At 31.1% G+C, this 14,771-nt stretch overlaps 1 long non-coding RNA gene and 6 other non-coding genes across 7 annotated transcripts; all 7 read right to left on the bottom strand.

Moving 5' to 3' along the window:
• Positions 1–3,820: 3,820 nt before the first annotated feature.
• On the bottom strand, positions 3,821–9,618 carry LOC132037132 (uncharacterized). The gene is made up of 3 exons (XR_009409780.1): positions 8,531–9,618; positions 8,429–8,463; positions 3,821–4,100 (listed from the first exon to the last, which is right to left on the bottom strand). It is a non-coding gene; the product is annotated as an uncharacterized LOC132037132 (long non-coding RNA).
• Positions 8,689–8,795, bottom strand: LOC132038784 (small nucleolar RNA snoR97). The gene has a single exon (XR_009410261.1). It is a non-coding gene; the product is annotated as a small nucleolar RNA snoR97 (small nucleolar RNA).
• LOC132038783 (small nucleolar RNA snoR97) lies at positions 8,979–9,085 on the bottom strand. The gene has a single exon (XR_009410260.1). It is a non-coding gene; the product is annotated as a small nucleolar RNA snoR97 (small nucleolar RNA).
• On the bottom strand, positions 9,197–9,312 carry LOC132038756 (small nucleolar RNA Z278). Its single transcript, XR_009410238.1, has one exon. It is a non-coding gene; the product is annotated as a small nucleolar RNA Z278 (small nucleolar RNA).
• On the bottom strand, positions 9,509–9,601 carry LOC132038752 (small nucleolar RNA Z223). Its single transcript, XR_009410234.1, has one exon. It is a non-coding gene; the product is annotated as a small nucleolar RNA Z223 (small nucleolar RNA).
• A 44-nt stretch (positions 9,619–9,662) lies between the features above and the next one.
• On the bottom strand, positions 9,663–9,751 carry LOC132038803 (small nucleolar RNA U36a). Its single transcript, XR_009410278.1, has one exon. It is a non-coding gene; the product is annotated as a small nucleolar RNA U36a (small nucleolar RNA).
• Positions 9,752–9,840: 89 nt separating this feature from the next.
• Positions 9,841–9,992, bottom strand: LOC132038811 (small nucleolar RNA snoR134). Its single transcript, XR_009410286.1, has one exon. It is a non-coding gene; the product is annotated as a small nucleolar RNA snoR134 (small nucleolar RNA).
• Between the last annotated feature and the right edge of the window lie 4,779 nt (positions 9,993–14,771).

The following is a 14,771-nucleotide window of genomic DNA, read 5'->3' as shown; positions in this document are numbered from 1 at the left end:
TTTGAATTATTAATTATTGTAACTTATAACATTTTTTCATTAGTTGAAAATATGCGAATTTTATTTTAAAAAACTAAAAAATTCTATGTCTAAATTTACAATTAAAATTAAGAAGTTTGAATCACTAAAATCGAAAAGTGCCACATTTGAGGAAGTAATTATATGTCTATTACATTTTTTTTTTCTTGTGGCTGTGGATTTCTCCTTCTTTTAGATTGATTCTACCAAAAACAAGACATTTTCCGAGCCTTCTCGCCGTGTATACCCCTATTAGAAAGTAGGCCGAGTCCACTATCAGAATAATCCTTACTAAGTAGCGTTTGGCCATAGAGACCAAAAAAATATTCACTCTTTTTTGAAATTTTTGAAGTTGGAGTTGGAGTTGTGTTTGGCTTTAGTTTTTTAAAATAATATTTAGTTATTGAAATGTATTTTTTTCTAAAAAATATGAAACATGATTTATAACTCTCATTTTTAAAAACTAGCAAAATCACCCAAAACAATTAATAAACATAACCAGCGCGAAAAATATAGCAACTACACTCGATATCAGCTTATGTAGTGCTCAAAACTGATGGTCTTTTTCCATTAAAAGGCTGCAATTGCCAACTAGGAGGGTTACTGGTGTACAAAGAAAATATAAATCTCTAAATATATTACAAAATTCTCACATGCTTCTTTTTTTTTTAGAGGCTTTTTAGCACTTGATGCTGAATGTTGTTAGAGTGGAGAGCAACTAAACAATATAAGTTGCCTCTGACCAGTGAAAAAAGTTGGATGAACTTTTAGGGTAAATTGAGCGAACATAAAAAATTTTAGGGTAAAAATTGAAATAGAAAAACAAAAGTAATGGTCCAAAATGAAAAAAGTAGAAAAAATAAGATTTTGGTTGTTTTTCAAATTTCAAATACAACTTCAAGTTGAATTTGAAATTTTTATGATCAAACACCATAAAGTGAAAAAAGTGAAGAAAACAATTCGGAAAAAGGTGAATAATTCTCATGGCCACCGGATCCTAAGGTTTGAGGCATGCAAACCTATTTAGACAACCTATGTTTCATTTTATGCAGTATTTTTGTTATTAGTGTGTTCAGAGATAAATAATACTAATATTTTTATATTTAAAATAGTTTAATTTGAAATTCTCATTTTATCTACAATTAAAGAAATTATGCGTCACGGAGCAAATAGTCATATTTATATGATTACAAGTTTTTATAACAACAAAAACCACAACAACAACAACAACAAAAAGTATTATAACATGTTTAAGGTAATAAATCTTCATTTTCCTACATATCAATTCTGTATCGAGAATCAAATCGCTTAAATTGAATCACAGGGGTTAAGAGTAACATCCTAAAATGCCTCCCTAATGATATATAACGAAGAAAAAATGAATATATTACTGGAGCATATTTAAAGTGCAAGAATCATAAGTACATGCATATTGTTATGGGCTGCCATCATTGTGCCTTGTCGTCCATAACCCTGCGCACCCCGAGCGGGCCAAGTGAGTGTCAGCCGTGCAGGCGACGTGGGCTGACGATGGGCTTCAGAAGGAGCATCTGGCAAAAGGACTATGCGGGAGTCAACAACCATCTAGATATGTTGCGTTTCCGAGCTATGGTTGGAATCTTGGGATTTTGGGTGAGAGGACCCTTCCTAGGATGTTCTTACTAAGTTTGGCGTCATTTGTAGAGCGTTTACCTATGGGCTTGACTTAGCCAAGAAGTAGGGGCATTGTTATAATTAGCTGAAGATTTCGAAGGCTATAACTCGTTCCATGAGTGTGGAAATGGGATGAAACTTCATGGAGGGTGTGAAGGAAGTCAAGAGGAAGAATTAGGAACAGATGGCGTCTCATTTGGAGTAGAGATCAATGAGAAAGGCCCATTATGATTCTCTGGCAAAAGGATGTCCAGTGGAGGAACTTGGGTCTATTTCTTTAGAGCATATATAAAAGGGGCAGAGGTCTTGAAAGCTCAGCCAACCTTCCCCGTGCGTGCGGCCAACCAGTCACACTAAGCGAGCAGCCTTGAGGGAGGACCTCAAGGGCCTGCTTAGGTATCTCAAAGGAGTGTCCTAGGTATCCATACGAGTTAGGCCACTCTATGCATTGTGTCACGCCTGCGGGCCAGCATTGGGCGCACAACTAGTGTCGGAGGCTTGACGTATGAATTGATTATGCCCTGCGGGCTATTCGTATGGATGTTAAAGACCTCCATGCCGATTAAGTACTCGAGGCACCACACTTAAAAGCCTCGTGTATTGACTTGTGAGCTTGTCTTGGGTTCAGCCTTGCAAGCAAGGGCCTATTGGCCTAGACGTGCAGTCGTGGGGTGACACTGCACTACAAGGGATGGAAGTATGTTGCGAGGGTTATGTTTGCCAATGCCATGAGACAACCATGGGTATATAAAAGAGGACCGTACATGACAACAGCCAAGGATTGGAAGTTTCCCTACTCGGGCAAGGCACGAGGCAAGTGTTAAGCTTGAGGATTGGACTGTGCGCGCTAGAGCGACGCCGTGCGTGCGAGGACAGAATGTCCCCACCCAACCCAAGGTGTGTGCATAGACGAGACTCGCATATGAAATGAGCCACGAGAGCATGATAGCAAGACAAAGCTAAAGCCTTGACATCAAACGGGCGACACAAGGGAAGAAAAAGCCTCCGAGGCAAGCTTCATCATGGGCACCGGTCGTACCAAGAAACACGGAATAAAAAAAAAGGCCGGCTTGTAGTCGGGTGGGATGACGCCGCACGGGCTATTTGTGTGCTCGCCGCATTAGGAGGAGTCGGCCCGTGACGACGCATTCAAGTTCACGCATGAAACACCATTGTATCTATAGATGATATGAGCGGGGTACCACAAGATTCAAAGTGTAACTAAACAAGTTTGAACTAGTCTATCACTGTTGAGTTTAAAATTTGAAATTTATGTCTAAGGTTAGTTTTTATATTATATCACCCTAAAATATGAAAGAAAATTGTGCGAATTAAACATGACACATCAATAACTAAACAATTTATCGCTAAAAGTCTCACAGTAGCCAAAAAGTAAAATTTATCAATATTTTAAGGATTTCAAGTGCAAATTTACCTTTTATCTAGTGTAGTATTTTTTTTCTCGTTGTTTTAGCTTTATTTTTGGTACAGTTAGGGATGGAACTAATATATAAAAGAGCAATATATAACACCAATAATTAAGTATATTTATATTGATAAATTTAGTGATAAGAACTAAGAAGTTATCATGAATTATGCATTTAATAATTTAGTATTTCTATAAAGTTGTTTTTCTTTTTTATCATGTTATTTTTTTAGTTTTTAAAGGTTTCGCAAATCGCTATTGCGCCATTTTGATCAAATGGTCTGCCATTTTCAGGACAAAAGTCCAGTTTCTTCTTAATAAAGTCTCTTCCTCCTCCGTAAAGATAAAAATGATGCAATAAATGATACATACTCCATCTATTTTAATTTACGTGGTAGTGTTTGAATTTGAGAGTTAAATAATTTACACTTTTACTATAATATTTTCCATATCTTTTAATTTATTTTAACTATTTTTAATAATTGTGATTTATAATGTGAATAATTATAAAAAGATAGAATTTTCTTAAAACGTGATTATAGTTTAATTTTTGTAAAATATAAAATGAGAAACATCTCCGTATTTTTGTCATATTGTACTAGTAATATCTCTATTTTCTTCGTTAACCCACTATTATGGACGCAGCTTATTATTTGCCTCCCATTTGTTTTTTCTATACTACATTATTATGGACGCAGCTTATTATTTGCTTCTGTATGTTCAAAAAATACTACGGCTTTCAAAAAATATATAGCCACAATCGCAAAGACAAAAACAAAAATCATCTGAGAAGTTACAAGTTAAGGTTAAACCATATATTAATTAATCATAATTAAGTTATAAATGTATGGCAATTAAAGTTAGCTCAAAATGTGGTTTATAGGTCTCTTTAGATTACATGGAATCTTGAAATGTAAGTTTGACGTGTGTAAAATGATTACTCTACATTTAACTATTTTACTTTTTTGATCTTATACATGTCAAATTAAAAGAGGTCTGTTCCCTTTGGATAAAGGTGTCAACCGTTCGGGCTAACGGTTTTAATAGAATCGGACCGTTAAACCGAACCTAGAGAACCGGTTAACAAATTCGCTAACCGTTTAATTGTATACCGGTCCGGTTCAATATTTTAGGAACCGGGCAACCGTTAAACCGGAAGAAAGAAGATTCCGTTAAACCGGTTTAACCGGTGAAAATTAAAAAAAAAAAAAAAAAAAAAAAGCAAAGAGCCGTTGAAGTTCGGGTTAATGGACCGTTGGCAACGGTCAACAAAATGGCCGTTGCCAAACGGCCATTTTGTTAATTTTTTGCCCCCAATTTTTTTTTTTTAACACTTTAACCCATCCCCCACCCCTATATAAACCCTTCTTCATTTTCATTTTAATTCACACCAATTCACTCTTCTTCATCTTTCTCTCAAATCTCAATCTCTCAATTATAATTATTTTGCAATAACTAGCCACAAAGTCTTATTATAGTTTCAACTTTCAATTATTAATTTTGCAATTATAATATTGTTGGTGGAGTTGGTGATTTTGCAACAATCCGAAGTAGCTTTGGTGGATTTGCAATTCTAGCCGCCTTGACTTTCCGGAAATTAATCCGGCAATTTGGTACCTTCGTTCCAACTCTATCTTTATTTTTCGCAATTTAATTCTAGCAATTTAATTTACGCAATTTAATTTACGCAATTTAATTTGTTGTAATTTATTTTCTTGTGATTTATTTGATTGTGATTTAAATTAATTCTATTTAATAATGTCAAAGAGATTAAGACGTGGTGCGGTAGTAGTAGTCGTATTGTTAGAGGCGCGATTTTAATGAGGAAACATTTGTGGAAGAAACACCTAATGTAGGTATTGATGTTGGTGGAAATAATCACTTTTTAGGTCATGAGGCAATGCAACAACATTTTACCGACACTTTTAATGAAGACTTAAATGATGATGATGAAACACAACCCCCCGAAAATCCCATAGTGAGATACATGTCCTGCACAATCACATACACAAGACAAACCGCCTAGAACTCGTAAGCCAACAGCTAAAATTTGGAAATTTATGACTAAGAATAGGGAAAGCCAATCAGCTACATGTAACATATGTGGACAAGTATTTAGTTTTAAGCAAGAAACTGGTAAGGATGGTGGAACGGGTACACTAAATTATATGAGAACCAAACATATGGATGCTTGGGGAGAGCAAACGGGTTCAAATGTGGGGGGATTCAAATGACGATAGACCCACGAACCGGTAGAAATTTTAAGTATGACAAGAAAAAGAACGCGTAGAAATAGCTAAAATGGTAGCTTATGATTGTTTACCATTTTCCTTTCCCTGCTTTGGGGTTTGTTACTTACATTCAACGTTGTTATAATCCGTTATTTGAGGGTATTCTAGAAGTACTTGTAGAGCCGATGTTATAGATTTGTTTAAAAAATATAGATTTTATTTGCGCCACGTATTTAATTTTTAAATTGTAATGTTTGTCTTACCGATTTGGGTCTTAGTATTAACCATTTAGATTTTTTTGCTATTACATGTCATTGGGTTGATGACAAGCGGGTTATGCAAAAAGAATTATAGCTTTTTTATATGACGAAGGAAAAGGTCGTCACGATGGAAAATTTTTAGCCGATTCAATGTCTACTATTATGAGATTTTTTAACATTTATAGAAAAACACTTTGTATTGCTTTAGATAATGCTTCTAATAATACAAAGGCGTTGGTCTTTTAAAAAAAGAAATAAACCCTCCTCTAAAAAATATTTTTCATGTAAGATGTAGTTGTCACATTTTAAATTTAATTGTTAAAGATGGTCTTGAGCATTTTGATGATTCCTTTTCAAAAAGTTAGAAATGTCAAAATTGCGTTTTTTTTTGTAATGCTAATAGGGAAGAATTAGAGATTTTAAGAATGCTTGTGTGGAAAATATCCTTAGACCTAGGAAAATTCAAATAGAAATTGAGACTAGGTGGAACTACACTTACATTATGCTACAACAAGCATATGAGTATAGGATTCCCATACAACAAGTTCACAACAAATATAATACCGATAGTCGGATTGGTTAAATTTTATGCATTGGGAAGATGTTAAAGAATGTATTGAACTCTTAGAAAATTTTAATAATGCAACTCTTGCTTTTCTAGACAATTTTATCCCACGGTAACCGGAATTTTAGCCTACTTAGCGGAAATAGCTAGAGTTTTACAAGAGTATAAACATAAACCCGATTATCAAGTGGCTATTTTTGAAATGATAATCAAATTTAAGAAGTATTTTTTTCCCATCCCAACTTTATTTATATTGGGTTCCCTTTTAAATCCTTGTTTAAAATCGTTTTATACTAAAAATTTGGTTAGTCAAATTTATACATTTTTAGAAATTGAAGTTTTTGAACTCAACCATCTTTTTTCAAGCCGAACTCGCTATTGATGATGAGTTTAGAAAAGTTTTTTACTCATTATTCTAGTTTGGAAGAACGTAAAGACCGTTGCTCCACGCCCTACTATATCTCAAAGTAGCAAAAAGGGCTTGTCGGGTTTAAAAGTTTTACATTCACACCAACTTCTTCTTCAACCGCAAACTTTGATGAATATAACTTTTATTTGATGCACCCAAATGTAGATATCAACCATCGGATGAGGTGGACGTCTTAGCATGGTGGAAGAAGCACAAGGCAAGCTATCCCAAGACTTTCAAGAATGGCTCGAGATATCCTTAAGGTTCAAGTATCAACCGTGGCTTCGGAGAGCGCATTTAGCCAAGGAAGACAGCAAATTGGAGACCATAGACATTCATTATCCGGCTTTAGCTTGCAAGTACTAGTGTGCATTCGAGATTGGATTAGATCGGAGCGACGCAACCAAAACTCAGAAGCGGAGGAAGGCGAAGAGGAAGAAATTGAAGATTTGATAGCTAGTGGACCGGACCAAATGGAAGACTTTGAAGATATTTCCATGACCGAATATGATGTGGGGAAATTAACGAAATGGTTCAAAATTGGTGATTTTATTATTCTACTATTTTTGTACAACTCATGTATTATTTGCAAGTTAAAAAAAAATACAACTTGCAAATAAATGTTATCCAAGAATGAATAAAAATATGGCTCATTGAGCTTACTTCTATTTACTTGTGTTCATATTTTTACTTTTATTAAGTTAGGAATATACCTAAAATATACTAAGAATATATACTTATAAGTATATTAAGTTATATAGTATACTTAAACATATATAGTATATATAGTATATACTATATATAAGTATATATATATATAAGTAAGTATATATAGTATATATGTATATATAGTATATATATTAAGTTATACATATATATAAGTATATGTAAGTTATACATATATATGTATAACTTAATATATATATATAGTATATATATTAAGTTATACATATATTTAGTATATATATTAAGTATATATAGTTATACACATATTTAGTATATATATTAAGTATATATAGTATATATGTATATATATTAAGTTATACATATATTTAGTATATATATTAAGTTATACATATATATAGTATATATATTAAGTTATACATATATATAAGTATATATAGTATATAAGTATATATATATTAAGTTATACATATATATAAGTATATGTAAGTTATATATATATATGTATAACTTAATATATATATAGTATATATATTAAGTTATACACATATTTAGTATATATATTAATATATATAGTATATATAGTATATATGTATATATAGTATATATATTAAGTTATACCTATATATAATATATATAGTATATATAGTATATATATTAAGTTATCCACATATTTAGTATATATATTAAGTATATATAGTATATATGTATATATATTAAGTTATACATATATTTAGTATATATATTAAGTTATACATATATATAGTATATATATTAAGTTATACATATATATAAGTATATATGTAGTATATAAGTATATATACTATATATATTAAGTTATACATATATATAAGTATATGTAAGTTATACATATATATGTATACGAAAAACACTATTTAGACGTAGTTCATTCTGTTAAAAAGTTCAAGAACATTAAATAAACTTTAATTATAAAGTTGTATAACATATGTAAATATACCTACAATATACAAATAAATACTATAATATATATATATAATAAAAAAAAAAAAAAAAACATATTTTAAACACTCCAAACCGAGACGGTTCAGTTTAAAATCGTAAACCGAACCGGTTAAGGTTCCGTTTTTTAACTTGAAATGTAACGGTTCCTTAATTTTGGTTCCATAACCATTCAAAGTTGGAACCGGTTGACACCTTTACCTTTGGATATATCCAAATGATACACCCTGCATAACCTTTGAAAATCACCATCCAAAGGGATAGTGATTATTTAGATTTTATTAATGATTTTATTAATTTCACAATCTACCTTCGCAAAAATTTCAATTAATTATCATCCCTCCAGAAACATTAAAGTATATATTAGACATCCCAGCAGCGACATCAAATCAACAAAACAAGAAACCTAGAATTCAAGGCCTTTATAGAAAAAATAGGGACCAAATAGATTAAATATTTTAATATGTAGTGCTGATATTTAACTCCAATCTTAGTGACATATGCAAGATAGGAGGTGATGGACCGCACACAATTTATGAGTTTTCAGGTACACTCACCAACACTAAAGCAAGGTGAGCATATACAAATTGATAAAACTCAATTCAAGAACCTATAAAATTAAATAAAACCATAAAGAAAAATCAAAACAGATCATTTGGGATTGTACCTTCAACAAAACAATAAAACAAGATTATACTGGAAAATACAAAAGATATTAATATAGTCAATGTAATTTTGCATTAAAAGCATAACATTTAGTGCTATGATTTAACCCCTTCTCGTTGGATATTCAAGAGAAGAAGCTGATAAACAGCACTAACTTTATGAGTTTTTCAGACCCTAACCCCACTATATGTTCTAGAGCAAGAGTATAGTTAAAACTCAATTATAAATGCATTAAAATTATTTCATTTTTTTATCAACAATTAGCAAATTAACCAAGCTATAATTTAAAAAATAAAAATTAAAGCCTCAGTAAAATCCGTTGTGATCATGTATGACGTAGCGTAACCAAGGAGGTTCCCCCTGCAAAGCAGGGACCTTAGCTCCACTACACCTCACCGTTGGATTGGATCATCACTGGCTACTAAAATAAAAATAAAAATGGGGTTTTAAGAAAAAGATTATGGTATATATAAAAAATAGTAATTTATTAATCTCAGAGAAATTAACTAATTTCATGATGAATGTAGGCTGACTACAATCCTCAAATACTATCCAGCAATTTCAGATCTCATCATAGATATAACTATAAATTAAAAAAAATTACTATATACAATTAAAAGGCTCAGTAAAATAAACAGCTCTATCAATCACAGAATATCAGAAGCAGAACTGGCATTAAAGCTGTATTTCATATCATCACTGCCAAAAGACAACAAAAATAAAAAATAAAAGAAGCAAAGGACTAAACAGTAATTTAACAAAATGAATTTGGCTCATATAAAGAAATTCAACCAATTTTGTGTTATGCTTCATAGATTTCTCTCAGAAGCGCGGATAAATCCGTTTTAATCATCGCCAAAACACTAGGAAAAAAAAAACTAAATTTTTACAAAGAAAAGCACTGTTCTAACAAAAATACAGAATTTCAAAGGATTTTTTTGAAAAGGGTATGTTGCCGTTGATTTGACACAAATTAGCCATGTAAAAAGGTACAAAGGGCTAAACTGCAACACTAGCGGCTATTAAGTTTAGCACGAGCTTTGGGGCTTCTAACTTCACTTATATATAAACTCAGATGAGCCCGGGAGGCTACGTGCAAATAATAAATAATAGACAAAGTAATGTGTGAAGTGGAAAGGGATGATTATTGGAACTCCACTGTAACTAAGAAGAAGCAGGTTCTTTTATTTGATTTGACAAATCATACAAAACAACCGCTCATTTTGAGTTTTCAATGGACAAGAGGCAAGGTTTAGAAGCACAATATTGAGAATGATGAGAGTATTGTTGAGTTTTATATAGTAGAGGCAGTGCATCCAAAACCCTAATTGTGGTCTTGTGGATCAGAGAGGTGAAGGCCCGTAAGACGTTATGGATCACATTGTTAAAGTTGGACCATTTATTCTTTTTTTGTAAACATTAACCCGAATGGTCTTTTTTTTTCTTTTTTTTTGTGGAGAATTGTTAATATGTAGCCATCATTCGAAATGTAACTATGAAATATCTATTTTTTAGGCAGAAATAATATTTAAACAAAAATATCATTAGCTAAATATGAAATAATTTTACCACGGGGTATTAGAGATCAAACTTATACTATTGAAAGTTCAAGATTCTATCATTAGAGTTCAGTAAACATCTTGAAATTCGAACTTATTAAATTGAGCTCAAATTCCATGAAAAAATCATGAAGTCTGAACTAATAAAAGTGAAACTCCGTAATTTTTTTCTGAAGTTTGAACCATGTCAGTTCTAACTCTAGAAATATTTCCTAAGCCCTGAAGCCCAAAGCGTAGGGTAGAATCATTCAAATGACGTTTTCGTAATAAAAAGTGACTAAAGTTAATAATTAACTTTGGCAACCTAGCTAAAGATAAGCTGTTAAAAAAAAATGCAAGTTACTATTTGAACTTTGTTTACAGTTAAATTGGTAAGTTGAAATTCGTATGAAAAAATTCATCCAACTATTTTAAAGATGAACTTTAACAGGGATAAAATTTAAATAGTGAAATAAAAAAATCATAAATATTTGTCAAAATCCGTGCTTGACTCACAAATAATGGGTAAAAATTTACCTATGCCTAATTTTTACATCAAACATACTAATTAATCATGATTAAGTCATAAATAAAGTCGATAATGTATTCTGATTAACCCTGAGTTAGTGATGTCTATAAAACAGGTATCATTTATTTATTTGGCTGAACCAAATACCAAACGGAGATAATTTTTTTTATTGATATTCTATGTGATTTTTAAAAGAACAACTTATGCATGCTCTAAATATATCTCAACGTTTATAGTCCGATTTAATTGAATATTTTTCTATATAGAAAATCAAACTAAATAAAGTTGGTATTTTCAGTTTCACGTTTTTCGATTTTTTTCTCATGCTTTTCTTCGTTAACAAATATATGTCATTCGAGATTTTGACACTACGACAGTGAGAAAATCAAACAAAAACGAGAAGGGACATTAAAATTTTTGATACATTGTAGCAAAGATTTGGAATTATCTATTAAAACATTGCAGATCCTTGCACGAAAAAGAAATTGTACATCCTTCTTTTAAAGTAGAACAACACTACAAAAGTCAGCATTCAATTACATTAGAGGAACAAACCAAATAGTCATTGGATATTGCAAAAAAAATAGGCAATAAATAAGTTACGTCCAACGTCTCGATCCCGTATCATATAAAGCCTCGTCTTGCGTCCTCACCTTTAAAAAATTTGGTTCTATTCTCCAATTAATAAGACAATTTCTAGAACTACAAAAACGTACACAATTCTTTTATTTAGATTTAACTTTTTGGTTTTATTTTTCCATGTATTCTTGCAACAGAAGTGTTGGTATTATAAATAGATAAGTTGACATTTTGCCAACTTATGCTACTTTTTAAAGATAAATTCCTGTACCATTTGTGAGAGTAATAAATCAGTTAAAGATTCATCAGCTAAACATAATTAAAAAAATTAAATCAAGTAAAAAAATTTATACAAAATTAGGGAAAAGGTTAAACTTTTACCATGAAAAACTTGGGATAGCAATTTTGTTACAAAATAAAAGTTAATTTAACTTTCATAGGTTAGCTTTTTCCAATTGTTTTATTACAAAAAAAAAAAAAAGATTATTCAAATTTTCTAATTGTGCACTAAGAAAAGTTAAATATTCACAAGGAAACTCTTAATAAATTTTGTTAACTCAAGTTAAACTTTTTAATTACAGAATTGGGAGGAAAAAATTTAAGCTCTCCAAGTTTAATTTTAAATAATAAAAAAAATGTTAACTCGAGACGTTGAGAAGGGATTGAATTTGTTCCCATGGTTCGATCCTTCCCTATAAAACGTGGCGTGTTCAAATTCTGATCGCTTTTACGTGAGAAACGGGGACTACCCTCTAAGCCTAAGTATTTCTCGATGACTGATAGCGTACAAAAACTATGAGGGAAAGGTGAAAAGAACCCTATTTAGGGAGTGCAATAGAGAACCTCAGATCCGATGCGAACAATTATTCGAAAGAGCGGAGCTTAGAATCTTTACTTTGTGTAAAGCGCAGTCACTTTAACAGCGTATCTTTTGAGTTTTCAATGGACAAGAGGCAAGGTTTAGAAGCACAATATTGAGAATGATGAGAGTATTGTTGAGTTTTATATAGTAGAGGCAGTGCATCCAAAACCCTAATTGTGGTCTTGTGGATCAGAGAGGTGAAGGCCCGTAAGACGTTATGGATCACATTGTTAAAGTTGGACCATTTATTCTTTTTTTGTAAACATTAACCCGAATGGTCTTTTTTTTTTCTTTTTTTTTGTGGAGAATTGTTAATATGTAGCCATCATTCGAAATGTAACTATGAAATATCTATTTTTTAGGCAGAAATAATATTTAAACAAAAATATCATTAGCTAAATATGAAATAATTTTACCACGGGGTATTAGAGATCAAACTTATACTATTGAAAGTTCAAGATTCTATCATTAGAGTTCGGTAAACATCTTGAAATTCGAACTTATTAAATTGAGCTCAAATTCCATGAAAAAATCATGAAGTACGAACTAATAAAAGTGAAACTCCGTAATTTTTTTCGAAGTTTGAACCATATCGTTCTAACTCTAGAAATATTTCCTTGAGCCCAAAGCGTAGGGTAGAATCATTCAAATGACGTTTTCGTAATAAAAAGTGACTAAAGTTAATAATTAACTTTGGCAACCTAGCTAAAGATAAGCTGTTAAAAAAAAATGCAAGTTACTATTTGAACTTTGTTTACAGTTAAATTGGTAAGTTGAAATTCGTATGAAAAAATTCATCCAACTATTTTAAAGATGAACTTTAACAGGGATAAAATTTAAATAGTGAAATAAAAAAATCATAAATATTTGTCAAAATCCAGGCTTGACTCACAAATAATGGGTAAAAATTTACCTATGCCTAATTTTTACATCAAACATACTAATTAATCATGATTAAGTCATAAATAAAGTCGATAATGTATTCTGATTAACCCTGAGTTAGTGATGTCTATAAAACAGGTATCATTTATTTACCGAACCAAATACCAAACGGAGATAATTTTTTTTATTGATATTCTATGTGATTTTTAAAAGAACAACTTATGCATGCTCTAAATATATCTCAACGTTTATAGTCCGATTTAATTGAATATTTTTCTATATAGAAAATCAAACTAAATAAAGTTGGTATTTTCAGTTTCACGTTTTTCGATTTTTTTTCTCATGCTTTTCTTCGTTAACAAATATATGTCATTCGAGATTTTGACACTACGACAGTGAGAAAATCAAACAAAAACGAGAAGGGACATTAAAATTTTTGATACATTGTAGCAAAGATTTGGAATTATCTATTAAAACATTGCAGATCCTTGCACGAAAAAGAAATTGTACATCCTTCTTTTAAAGTAGAACAACACTACAAAAGTCAGCATTCAATTACATTAGAGGAACAAACCAAATAGTCATTGGATATTGCAAAAAAAATAGGCAATAAATAAGTTACGTCCAACGTCTCGAGGCTTACGTCTCGTCCCGTATCATATAAAGCCTCGTCTTGCGTCCTCACCTTTTAAAAAATTTGGTTCTATTCTCCAATTAATAAGACAATTTCTAGAACTACAAAAACGTACACAATTCTTTTATTTAGATTTAACTTTTTGGTTTTATTTTTCCATGTATTCTTGCAACAGAAGTGTTGGTATTATAAATAGATAAGTTGACATTTTGCCAACTTATGCTACTTTTTAAAGATAAATTCCGTACCATTTGTGAGAGTAATAAATCGGTTAAAGATTCATCAGCTAAACATAATTAAAAAAATTAAATCAAGTAAAAAAATTTATACAAAATTAGGGAAAAGGTTAAACTTTTACCATGAAAAACTTGGGATAGCAATTTTGTTACAAAATAAAAGTTAATTTAACTTTCATAGGTTAGCTTTTTCCAATTGTTTTATTACAAAAAAAAAAAAAAAAAGATTATTCAAATTTTCTAATTGTGCACTAAGAAAAGTTAAATATTCACAAGGAAACTCTTAATAAATTTTGTTAACTCAAGTTAAACTTTTTAATTACAGAATTGGGAGGAAAAAATTTAAGCTCTCCAAGTTTAATTTTAAATAATAAAAAAAATGTTAACTCGAGACGTTGAGAAGGGATTGAATTTGTTCCCATGGTTCGATCCTTCCCTATAAAACGTGGCGTGTTCAAATTCGATCGCTTTTACGTGAGAAACGGGGACTACCCTCAAGCCTAAGTATTTCTCGATGACCGATAGCGTACAAAAACTATGAGGGAAAGGTGAAAAGAACCTATTTAGGGAGTGCAATAGAGAACCTCAGATCCGATGCGAACAATTATTCGAAAGAGC

Source organism: Lycium ferocissimum, chromosome 11 (assembly GCF_029784015.1).
Source record: "Lycium ferocissimum isolate CSIRO_LF1 chromosome 11, AGI_CSIRO_Lferr_CH_V1, whole genome shotgun sequence".
Taxonomy (NCBI): Eukaryota; Viridiplantae; Streptophyta; class Magnoliopsida; order Solanales; family Solanaceae; genus Lycium; species Lycium ferocissimum.
Note: the sequence above shows the minus strand (reverse complement) of the source record. Positions and strands in the feature narration are given on the sequence as shown.